The following is a 12937-nucleotide window of genomic DNA, read 5'->3' on the forward strand; positions in this document are numbered from 1 at the left end:
AATAGAGTGTTTTGTTTTTATTTTTTAATTACATTTTTTGCAATTTGTGATGATTAGTACAGGTTAAGGTTTGGTTGTTTAAGCTTGTATTCCCAAGGGTTTGGTTCCCTATGGTATTGTTCTCTGTGTGCTTGTGTTGTCTTTGTCCTTTGTTGTTTACAAGTGCTCGACATTTATTTTCTTGCACTTGTCATTAGACTTTGTTTAGTTCGATTCAAGTGTCTTTAATTTCAGTGATTATGTGATCCCTTTGTGTGTCCTTTTATCTACGTGCTCATCTGTGAGCATTTCCGTGTTCTTGTGCACTCTGTGTCCCGTCCATGTCTTTTTGTCTTCTATGTCCTCTCCACATGTCTCACCACTTTGTTGTGGCTCATCAGGAGGAAGTATCACATTCGATCTGTTTTAAGTCAAAATGTATTGCTGGACGTTGACATTTTTCATCTCTTTGTTTGCAACTGTATGTAGATGCAGAGTTCAATTCTTCTGATAAGTTTCAGTTGTAAATATATGCATAGTTTAATCTAACGAGAAAGTAACAACAGTGTTTTAAAAAAAAAGAATGTAACTATTGGGGTCTCACTAGGGTTTCTGTATATTGGACTGTGTTTGGATTCTGTTTTCCAAGCACAGATTTGACTTTCCCTGCCTTGCAGGTAGTTCTGGAGATGATGTCAAGTGTGTTCAGGTATGTTGCTATACTCATAAAGGGTTGTCTTTTTCTGATTGCTGACAGTTTGGAACAAAAAGAGAAAATAGGGTAATGGGGGTTAGAGATGATGACCAGTTCCTTGAGTTTTGGTGCTCTGCGGTGAGAATGGCTTGATGAACGACCATCAACACTTCAACCCGACTACTTCAGGGTCCTATTTTGTAACCAGCAGAGGGCACCGGGGTATCATTCACCCAGGCATTCCCAATGCCAGCCACTAGTCCCTTTTCTCTGTTATCAGGATGCTAGGAGCACCCATCCACATAAACTGTGGGTATCTTCTTCATAGACCTTGTATATAAGCATGCCTCCATGTTGTTGTTGGTCATTAGACTTTCTTCCTCGAGAAAATGTTCTTGAGCACAATCATACAAGATCGCCAACCCTTTCTCTAGGGGACTCTTCTTGTTTTGCCCATATCTGACATCCACAGGAAAGCCTCTCATGGACAGAATCCATGAAGTAATTCTTGAATTACTAACATTCCCTGCCCGGATTCTGTCACTTTGGAGATATTCAAGGGCTGTTGAAGAGTCTTAACAATGTTGTAGCCCCCCTGGATGAATGGGCAGTAATTCTTCAATGCCCACACCATTACCATGAGTGCCTTCTCGTAGTCATTGAATGTTTCCTCAATGGAGGACAACGTTTTGCTCGCATACGAGATGACTTTGTTAACCTTGTTGTGCTTTTTTTAAAAACATTTATTTATTATTGCTTGACAAGGCAACAGGGACAATCCGGACAACATATCGTACAGAAGTAGGGGTTCATACATTTTCAGGTTACATGTGTGCATTACATTCAGCATGTCATTGGGCACAACTTCAGCTCGCAGGGCCTAAATTGGTCATGTGACCATGGGTAACTCAGAGAGATGTGTTAGCATTGATCCATCAGCCTCCTCTTCTCCCAGTTCGGACACAGTCTGTAGATAGGACTGAAATGGAAGCCATATGTCTCGGGGTCTGCAGTGAGATGGTTGCATGGATATCCAGCGCTCCTCCATGTCTGCCGCCCAGGTGACAGCGGAAAGCCACTGCTTAATAGTGGGTATAGCAGGCCCAGAGCCATAATAATAGTATACTTTGCATTGCTATTGGAATACATAGACTAGCTTGCTTGCTGCTGGGCCTTTAGATTGATACAAACTCATGAAACATGCAGTTCAAGGGGCACGATTCAATATTTTGCTCAAGCATCACTGTTAAGGCAGTACACACATCCGTCAAGTATTCAGAATGCTTAGGGCATGCACAGACCATGTGGAGGTATCCAGCATTTTCAGCATGACATCTAGGGCAAAGAGGCGAATGATCTTGAGACATAATGTGTAACCTGACAGGGGTATAGTGATATCTGTGCAATACCTTGAAGTGGATCAATCAATTCTTATCATTCAAGGACACTGCACTGGTACGACTCCAGATAGCATTCCATCTCACATCAGTTAGATCAGCACTGAGTTCCCTGCACCAGGTCTTGCAGGGTTTAGTTAGGGGTTCATTGTATAATTCTTGAAGTATACAGCACAGCCTAGACACCATGCTGGAAGGACCAGCCACTCCAGACACGGCCACCACTAGGGGGTTGTCAGGGGGCTGTGTGGGGAATTCATGCCACCACATCTTAATCGCATGCCTCAGACCAGCCTACTGCAGCCACCCTGATGGGAGCCCTCCAAGGTGAACACGGAGATCTGTCCAACTAATAAGTATACCCTGCTCGTACATCTCCGAGTGTAGAGTAGCCCTTCACTGCCCATGTGGCCACCACGGTCTTGCTAATTTGAGGAAATTCTGGAACATGGTTCCAAAGCGGTAAGTCTTGATGGAATGGGTGGGGTCTATCAATCCGTCTCCTTATTTTGTCCCAGGCCAGGGCAGTAATGTATGCTGGGCTAGATAGACCAGAGACGCCTCTCAAGGGGGTAAGAAGAGTGAGTGCAGCTCCCTTGATCCAGCCGCTAGTCGCTCAATATTCACGTGTGGAAGAGGAGGGCCTACAGCTGTCCAGTATGCCACATAGTGTGCCTGTGCTACAAGCCAATATAGCTGAAAGTCAGGAGCTGCCACCCCACCCTGTCCATTCGGTTTAACAAGAGTGGCCCATTTCAGCCTGACCGCCCCAGTCCCTGAGTCTGGTGGATAGTATTGTGCTGGGCCGCAGAGGGACATTTAGGAAGCGGTAGAGTAGTTGGGGCAGCACTACCATTTTCAGCAACGATTCTTTACCAAGGAGAGTTATGGATAGCTAGGCCCAGGTAAGCAGTTTGAGACTAAGTGTCCGCAGATAATCCTCATAATTTTGTTCATATAGAGAGTCCAGGCACCTCGTGACTGTATCACCCAGGTACTTTATCTCCTGTGGAGCCCATAGGAATCCCATGAGATATGCCGGGGCTACAGTGGTTTCGGTTAGGGGAAAAAGCTCAGATTTAGCCTAGTTGACTCGAAGGCCATAGACTAATCCATAGTGGGCAACATCTTGCATAACAGGCACAAGATTACGCTATAGATTCCTTATATACAGTAACACATTGTCTGCGTAAAGGGAGACAATCTCGGGTGCCCCGTGAGCCGTATCTCCCTTTGCGTATGTTTATGGCGCATCAAATCAGCAAGGCATTCCATTACAAGTGTAAAAAAAGTTGAGGCCACCTAAAATCATTTAATCCATCTCAAAGGAGTCCAAGCTATGATCACGATAATCAAATCCAATTAACACCTGATTTTTCTTCTGATTACAGACTCTTGCAAAAGAAGTAATTCGTCATGTCACGTAAATCTTGCGAGCTGGCATCAGTTCAATGACAATGAGGACTGCCGTTTATTGATCCAGTATTCAGTGATTTGGCAACAACTGAGGGACCCTCCTGATGGAGCACGTAATGGGAGGCCGTGTATCATGCCCAGAGAAGACCACTCTGTCTGCCCCCGTACCCCAGCATCTACAATCAGGGCAGGATGGCCCACAGTCGGCTGAGGTCACTTACCGTCTACAGGGTAGGGTCCGGCTGGGGGCAGCACAGCCAGGGCAGCCTCCATGTATAGCTTGGTGGCAAATCTCCTCCCCGACAGACGTCAGCCAACCCACCTAGCGGCTGACGCACGGGTCCCAGCAGGAGCCACAAGACCACCAGTGCCAATCCTGGGCCCGACAGTGAGCGGATCTGTGTGGTCAAGTGGCACAAGTATGTGTGTAAACAGGAGGGGGTCAGCAGAGCGTACCGGCCACACAGCTTGTCACGGGTATTAGTCCTTATTTAGTGCTGGCATGGCCTATAAGCAGTCCTCCTGCTTCCTGGGAGCCAGAGCCGGGCCGTGAAGGTCGGGATATTGCAGCACTCCACCAGGTTTCACAGGCTGACCCCACCAGCAGTCCGTGGGCCAGGGATCACCCGCAGCTTGGCTTCGCACCTCTGCACTGCAACTCACACCACCACACTCTGGGGCAGAATTCAGCACCTGTGGCCGCAGGTGAGCATACACTTGATCGGGGCCACGACAGCCACGCAGACCAGGGGAAGGGGGTGCCACAGTGTCAGCACCCACCATGCGCATGACAGATGCCAAATCGCCGGTGTCCTTCACACGGCCAGAGAGCCGTTCGATCACACGGCCATCTTGTCAGCACTCAACAGACCTCCCCGACCTTGTGTGCTTTTGATACAACACTGCTGTTAGGCAAGTATCTGAGAACACTGTCTCTGAGAAGAACTCCTTGTTCTTTATGTGGTAAGCCAAATATGAAGCCTGGGAAAGGCTTCTTTTCAGTTGTTAAACTTCCTCGGCTTGCTCCAAACCCCACTCCCACTTGTCCCTGGCCTTTAATCAATGGCCCACGTTTTAAATAATCTCTCTGTAGTCTTCAATGAACTTCCGAGTATAATTAGTGAGTCCAAGAAGGCTTCTTAATTCTCATAGAATAGTAGGGTCTTTTAATTTCACTAAGGCTTCCACATTTTACGCCTGAGGATTAAGACCCTCAGCTGTAATCTTGTGCCCTAAGAAGTTCACTCGGGTCTTACACCACTGTGTAAGAAGGGATGACACATGCTCTTGTCAACTGATCGGCTAGTCCATCATTGGTTGGTCTCTCTGGTATTGTCCCATCTTCGGAGCTGGCATGCCCTTCAAGGCAGTTCTCAATAGAGCTTCTTCTCAATTACTTTTAATTTAATTGATACACTGCTTCTACATCAAGATCAAATGCCTACTGTCTGGCACTGCATTTCACCTGGAACCGCCAATGAAATGGAGAGTTTTTGGGGTCCTTATACCGCAGATAGATTTCATAATACACCACTGTATGAGCTCTTGCTCATATTCGACTTCACTACAGGTTATTATCAATTTCTTACATTAGCACCCTAGGTGTGTGCCTCAGCCAACCAGGTGCCCTAAACCCAAACTTACTCTACTGATCCAAGCCTGGGTTGATAGCAAACTGCGTGCTGCTTGCACCCTCCTCCCTGCCTCTCTGAGTTCAACCACCTGTGGAGCATTATCCATCTTCCAGCTCTTCCTCAGGCCAGCCCACGCAGCAGCCCTCCTTAACTGGGCAATCCCAACCTTTCCATCTCTCTGAGCGATGCCATGAAGAGCCAGTTATGTAAAAGGAAGAAAAGCTCCACACAAAGCCGACTTCCAGTTTCCTGCCATCCATCTTTAATGTGTTCTATTGTCTCTAAAACATCATGGCATGTCCTCGCCGTGGCCTTTTATTTGGGACAAAGCTATTGCTACCAGCACCCCGGTTAGCAAAATCCAGGGACTTATAGCTATAATCAACCATTGCAGAGGCAGTACCTGTTGGTAACGGCCCAGGGACAATTGTTAAATTCCCTTTCTGTGGTCAAGCCTAGTAACCTGGGCCCAGGCCATTGCCACCAGGTAAAGTCCATGAAACAGGTGATTATTAGTTAATTAAAACATTGGAATAATGGCAGTTCCATTTCAGACAAAGCAGTGGCAGGGGAAAGTATTGGCTGACTCTTCTGTCCCAACATTAAATATCATGCCTTTGTCTTTTTTTTTTATTTTTTAAACAACACATTGTGCACGCATTGGGTGGAATTTTCTATCAATAATGCCTCCCTTCTTGGGCCATTAATTGATGGTAATTTGTTTGGCCCTTGTTAAAGGCCATTGCTTTACACAGGGCTACCATTATGTGCAGTGGGCCATTTCCACCTGGTAATGGCCCCTGGATACACCAGTATAATTCAATTGACTGGGTCCCGCTATGTCCATGTTGTCTAGATTTGACCTACTTTGTATTGATCATTTCGACATGGCCACAGCTGCCAAACTCAGTCTTGTGGCAATTTCTACTTCCCCGCCCAACTACACTTATCAATCAATCAGCGGCACTGACTTCTCCTTTAACTTAAAACATATATAAGTATATAATTGGTTATTTATAACACGCTTAATACCCAGAGGTTTCTAAGCGCGGACCTGGGGTTTGAACCTGTGTTGCTCCACGTCATGTTGCTTCCAAGGCGCGCACTTTGCCCCGGAGCTATCCTCCCAAGACAAACATGCCATCATCACCCCACCACTTATTTCAGTCCCTGAAATACTTCTGATCTTCTGACCTGACCATGCTTTCAACTGCTTGGCCAAAGTACACAAGCTGCGTGAGTCTCTAATCTACCTTCGCAGACACACTAGCCTCCTGAGTGGCTTTGAGTCAGTCTGTCTTCCTTCCCATCAGGAACTTAAACCATGCTCATGAATATCTGGTAATTAATAAATTAATCTTTTATAATGTGCTTAATACCGTAGACCAGTCTCTAAGCGTGGGGCTGTGTTGCTCTGTGTTGTCTTGCTTCCAAGACAAACGTGTTGCCCCTGAGCTATCCTCCTGCGCCCGTGGTAGAAGGGATACTCACAGAAAGAGAGCAGGGTTCACCTCCACTCCACGCTTGCTCAATCTCTCTGTGGACTCTGACCTGTCCAGCTATGTTCCCAGGAATCAGAGTGCCATATTTCAATGGCACGGTCTTCATTTTAAAAATTGATCACACATTGGTGCATTTAAACCGTGCTACTATTCTGCACAGGGATAGCCATTGCGAGCATGACACCAGTTGTGTACTCCAACAGTAGCATCAATTACGGTATCTATTTCAATCAAATAGCTCTTGATCCAAAGTGTTACGTTTTTCAAAAAAAGGTTTCCACTGATCTTGATACGTGGGTTCAGTGAAACATGCATCATGAAATAAGCAGCCAGTCTCCAATATACTGTGTTTCATAGAATGAGCAAAACGTGAACCCTTATACAATGCATTGACCGGAAAACAGTAGCTCGATTAAAAAACCATATGCTTGTTCCCAAAGCTTATAGATTTTAATAAAGAGAGTAACCTTGTTTTTTTTGCCCAAAAATATGTTCTTATCGCTTTTCTATATATTTAACTTTATAGGTTAAAAAGAAAGTTATTGGTAATATCCACTCTTGTGTTTGGAAAGCAACGAGCTACGGGAAACAAGACAGCTAGGGCCTGATTTACTAAGCGTTTTTCAATGGGGTTGGGCCATTGTAAAACGCTTTCGTAAATCAGGCTACAAAAGAGCTCTCCAAGTTTGATGCTCTTGGGCAATAAGAATGGGGGTAAGAGCAAGCATGCTGTATTAAAAAAAAAAATATATATATATATATATAAATAAACTTGCTTTTAACATACTTCCTAATTATGAGTTGGGATTACATGGGATAGTTACCCCCAGACTGCGTCGAACGTGTGGCATGGGAGACATATGGACTAATTATCCCAGGTGAATTAAACTCTATTTATTTGATGCGTTGAAAAGCCAATGCCCTCTCCACTCATATATAGGTGATATATTTTTTAAAACACGTGCGTTTTAAAATAACCCATGCAGTGTTCGCGCACACACTCCTAATATGGTCCTAAATCGGGCAATTATATCACGTATTGTTATAGTGTTTAGAAACCGGGCGAATCTATTCGTGTTTAGGTTTTGTAATATCATGTTCGGGAAATGCGTGCCGGTGGTTCCCTTCGGGACAGCCGTTTCTGTTGTTCACAATGGAAAGCAGCGCGCCATTAGGTGGCGTGGAGCACGAGGGGGCATTCCCTTCAGAGGAGCGCAGAGCAATGGCGTGTCAGCGCAGTTCCTGTGCTCTGAAGACAGCTGCAATTCTGCCGACAATGCGACCTGCAGCAGGGCAACTCAGCATGGGTGCAGGGAGGCTGGCGCGCGCACTGGCCGGCGCCACCTTCCAAACACCTGCACCCCTCTCCTGGTACAAAAAGAGGGCATCCATCACTGCTGAAATATAATGGAATTTCCCAACGCCATTAAGAACGGTGATAAATATGCTAGCTTTGTACGGCCCGCCGCAGTCGGGACATGTTTAGCTTCCAGGCTACGGAGGCCAAAGTCATACACGAGTGCTCCCGCAGCACATTGTCTGGAACATTCTTTTCAGGTACTACTGTACACACGTGACCCCTGTGGGGATAGCCCCCTGTGCCCTCGTGTTGCCGCTAGAGCTAGATTAGGCGGAAGTAATGTTTACTGCGCGTGCAGTGTAAATGCCGCAACTCGCACGCTGCAGCGACACTTGAATAACATTTTATTTTTATTTTTTATGAACAAGGGGCTGGCGCATGCTTGCAAAGTCCGCTCAACGACACTCTAAGAAATGATGTCATCAAATTAAACTGTGTGATCCTTCTTCGAAATTTAGCAGGGCACAGCCATTGTACGTGGCTGAAAAAGCGCACCACTGCATTTTTGGGCTCAGGCTTTGAAGATATATTTAATTCCACGATTGTCTTAAATGATTATCGATAGAGAGGGCACTCTTATTAAAGGGCCGTAGACTGGTTCATGTATACTCCATTGATATTCTTTGAAATCTATATGACTATTTAATTTAGCCCTAATTTATAATCAGGGGTATGCAAGCAGGGACAAAGTTAGTAGTCTTGTTTTGTGTGCAGTGGTCGAAAAATGACATTAGAGAATTGCAACAGTGGAAAAGGCTGTCAATGGCCTTCATAGGAGTTATTGGTGCGAAGAGTGTGCAGGATCATTTAACAGATACTTAGGGCCCAAAAGCATGATTTCAGTTTTCAAAGGGTTAAATTGGAGTTTACTGTGGGTCAGCCATAATTTGATGTCCTCAGGACATAGAAGTGAAAATCAAAGAATGACAATGTGATGGGGTATTTGAAGGCCGCAGGTTTGACTAAATTCAGTTAGAGTTATCTTACAGGCAATCTATAAACAGTCAGCTTTGTTAATTTAAATCTAATATTGCTGATTAGTACCCGGCGAGGGCACAATCAGAATGAAAGAGCCATTCTGATTGGCCCTCACCGAGTCATTACCAGGCGGGGAATCCCTCTGTCGGGATTCCACAGCCTTTGTCCCCGGCAGGGGGCGTGGCAGCCCCTCAGCAAATGGGGATGCTCGAAGCGGGGCCATCCCTGCTCCGAGCCTCCCCACGGCAGAGAGGCTACCTTCGCCCCCCCTTCGGGGACTGAGGTAAGGCTTTTTTTTTCTCCCCTTTCCTCCCTCCTCTCACCTCCCTGCCCTCCCCACCCCACTTACCTTCTATCCCTTGGTCCCCGATGGGGGACGATGGCAGCCTCCTGCCATGGGGCGACTGGGGACTCAGGTACTTGTTTTTTTTTTCACCTTTTTTTTGCCCTTCCCCTCCCTTCCAGCCTCCCAACCGCTCTTACCTTCTTTTTTTTTGGGAGTGGATATGCTGGAAACGCTTCTTTTCCAGCGCGTCTGCTCCCGATGGCCGCTATGGAAAGGGAAAACGGAGTCCGTTTTCCCTTTCCCAGTGGCCATTTTCATTGTCGTTTTTTTTTTCTCCAGAATCGCCACAGCGCTTTGCTTGGGCCTATAACTATGGGCCCCAGAGCATTACCTGAGTCGGTAATGCCCCCGCCGCTCGGGGCATATTGCTTTATTATCTGCATTGCACTTTGTTCATTTACTTCCAGGTGAAAGGTTTCACTTCCGTGCAATTTTGTTCCACGGGAGCAGGTCACTTCTAAATGGATTACTTCCGGGGGCATAGTTATAGTTAATGACCTGGTCTGCCCCATTTGTCCGTCAGTGCTTTTGACTGCCTTCTTTTCTGGATGGAGTGCCGTTGTGTTCTTCCTAAGGCCACCCGCCATGGCTTGGCCCCAGGGTATGTGAGTGCAGAACCCTCTTATTTTGTCGCGGTAGCTGCTACTTTTAATTGGGATGGCCCTGTAACTCTGCCCTCGCATCTGCAACTTCTGCTGAAAACAAAACAATACTAGGTACACAAAATATGACAATTCCAAAAACGCTGTCTATCAAGAGTGGGTGGGTGGGTGTATTCAGAAGCTAAATGCCATAGCATTTGGTTTGAGATCTTCCAAAATGAAAAAGGTGGCTGTGTGTTCTGAGTTTTTTGATGACCCGGAGCTCCATATGCTAAATGTGTTGTGGTGGGGCATGTCCCATCTGCTCCTACATGGCAGAATGGCTCCAGGCCTTTTACTATTGATTACATCTATTGTTGTGAGAGATTTCTACGAGAAGCAGTTGAGCTTCATACTTCCTTTGTTAATTATAGTGACCATGCTATCCTAACTTTAAGTTGTGAGTTGTCTGCCGTGAGAGCCTAAAGTATGACAATGTGGGCATGGTCACAGTAAATGCTGGTGGCAACAGACTAGGCTGGTCAGATAGGAATTTAGAGAAGATCAATAATTTAATGCTTTCAGTCCAGGATGACAATGGGCCTCATTACGACCCTGGCGGAATCCGAAAAACGATGGCGGAAATGCAATCCTGCCATCGAATACCGCCCGTTGCGATTCTGACCCGTCACCGTAAAGTACGATGCCATCAGCGACACCGTAGTGAACGCCAACGCTAACTGCACCAAGTACGCGCACGCGCGCCCTGCAAAACCGTAATTTCCGCCATGGTGCAACGGTACGCGAATGCCGACCCCAGCGGACATACACATAACGCCATCAAGCATGGCGGAAAGTACCATTCCGCCATGGCGAGAACTACGGCATCGCGAACCAACCGTAAATGGCCCTACTGAGTGCCTGTACTCCACTTCCTGGCCACATAGCACAACTCCCCGTAGGCGCAATGTAGTCACACCATGCAACCAGTGAAATGAACAAGTCCCCCATCGCATGCCACCAGTGTAAACCATCATGCAAAGCAGTAACCTGAGGGAGACCGCACCAGCCCTGTACACTTGCCAGTCGCCAAACCAACCATCAGCACAAGCACGTACCACACAACTGTACCCAGAAGCCGGAACCCAATGCAGATCACCTCACAACACATCGCGCCACAAATCGGAATATGCCACATTACCAGCAAAGAATAACGCCACACGGGCAATATCTGAATATAAATTTAATGCACATCAAAATCACCAAGCCCATACAGCCATACGAACATAAACTCCCAACTGATCATCATTACTGTGGGCTGCATCCGCAATAAATGACCAGCTGCCCCTTGTGTGACGCCCTGTACCCTCATGGCACACAGGGGCTACATCAACGTCCAAAAAGGCAACATGGAAGCGCCCAGGACCGCAGGGCCGTCCCATGATGTAGGCACTAGTCCAGCTGGAAGGTAGGTATGCTGCTCCTAGCCACTAGTACTGCGTAAGGACATGTGGCCCATTGGCGATCGTCCCATAAGACCGTAATGGAGCTCCACTGATTAACCCGAAGCTGCAGGTGTCGACTGAAGAAGCCATCTGCAGGAGTGGCGTACAGATGGCAGCGGCAGAAGGGGAGGAGAAACCTGTCACCCGAATGAAAAAGAAAATGGCATAGGCATCCGAACTCCATACGAATAACTCACTACATGCAACACACTAAACCTACAACCATATGCATGCTAGCCCACCCAAAAGGACCAATTCCACCCGAAAATCACTTGCGAATCATAACGACATAAATTGAGGTGAATACACTATCACAAACGAGTGTCTGTGTGCATGCGCCTGTCAGAACAGGATCCATCAGATGGGATTATCAGCGTGCATAGACACAAGTGACTGAAGGCGCGTCGAGACAGGGAGGGTTCAACAAGGGCAGACAGACGATGGTCCCACTATGGCAGCTTTGCATCACATAGCGCAGGGGAAGGGGATAGATCCCAAATAGCCATGTACATGGCAGACTCCCAATTAAATCATCTGTCCATGCATCCATCCATCCATCATTCCCTCATCCCGGTATGAAAACGCCAGAATATCTACTCACATGACATTAGAAATTTCCATTGAGTCTGTGCGTAATGCAGCCTGCAAAATCCACTGTGCTCCTGCCCGTATTCCCAGTGTAGTGAAGTTACATGTATTTGGGAACGTCCTGCCTAATCGTCCACTACGCTATTGCGCATCCCATACAATTCATATCAATCATTGCATACCCGTCATGGGCCCTGTCCCAAGGACATTCAACAATAGAACGTTATATTCCCAGTCAGTCCTGTGGGCGTCTCCACGCCGCTAGTTGAAACCCGAAAGCGCTGTCCTTCGAATTCCTAATTTGCAACATCACGTCGATAAGGCATCTGTGTACGCTTATATTCACAAATTCATCTATGTAGTGCGGCTGTGTGTGAAAATGGCAACTGGCCTCAATCAGTAATGGGACTCCCCTCCCGTCGGTGAACGTCGGTACAGTGCTGCATGAGGGTCCACCGTTGATCGAGCACTACATTCCACTGACCCTTCACAAGTCTGCTCGCGAATGCTAATATAGTATGTGGAACAATGGGACCATAGCAGAATCAACAAATAAACCAATATGCCACTGCCATCTGGATTGAAAACATGAATGTAAATGCAAGATGCCATGCGTCGGATTGCAGCGTTGTGTGCGGGACGTGCTCGCACGAAAGGCATCGCAGCTGACACAGGTGGAATGAATCACCACAGGTGAAAGCAATACAGCCTGAACACACATAAATTGCACACCCAACCCCCTCCCCCAACCACACCCACTCCAGAACGCTACCGGCAGGACTAGCGATGTTGGGCCTGGGGGACCTGATTGCACTGCAAGTACTCCAACTGCAGGAAGAAGACGAACGCCAACTACTCCAACAACCGGCCGCACAGAGGAGACGCAGGAGGAGGAGGAGGCGGAGGAGGGCAAGGCAGGGCCAGCAAGCCCCACCAGCACAGCCACCACCACCACCA

The 12937-nt window shown here is 47.1% G+C and overlaps 1 protein-coding gene across 2 annotated transcripts in view; it reads left to right on the forward strand.

Annotated features, from left to right (window-relative positions):
- PKHD1 (PKHD1 ciliary IPT domain containing fibrocystin/polyductin) overlaps nucleotides 1-12937 on the forward strand; it is a 4356595-nt gene that overhangs the window by 2723657 nt on the left and 1620001 nt on the right. The window lies entirely within an intron of this gene.

Source organism: Ambystoma mexicanum, chromosome 4p (assembly GCF_040938575.1).
Source record: "Ambystoma mexicanum isolate Mex_15411 chromosome 4p, UKY_AmexF1_1, whole genome shotgun sequence".
Taxonomy (NCBI): Eukaryota; Metazoa; Chordata; class Amphibia; order Caudata; family Ambystomatidae; genus Ambystoma; species Ambystoma mexicanum.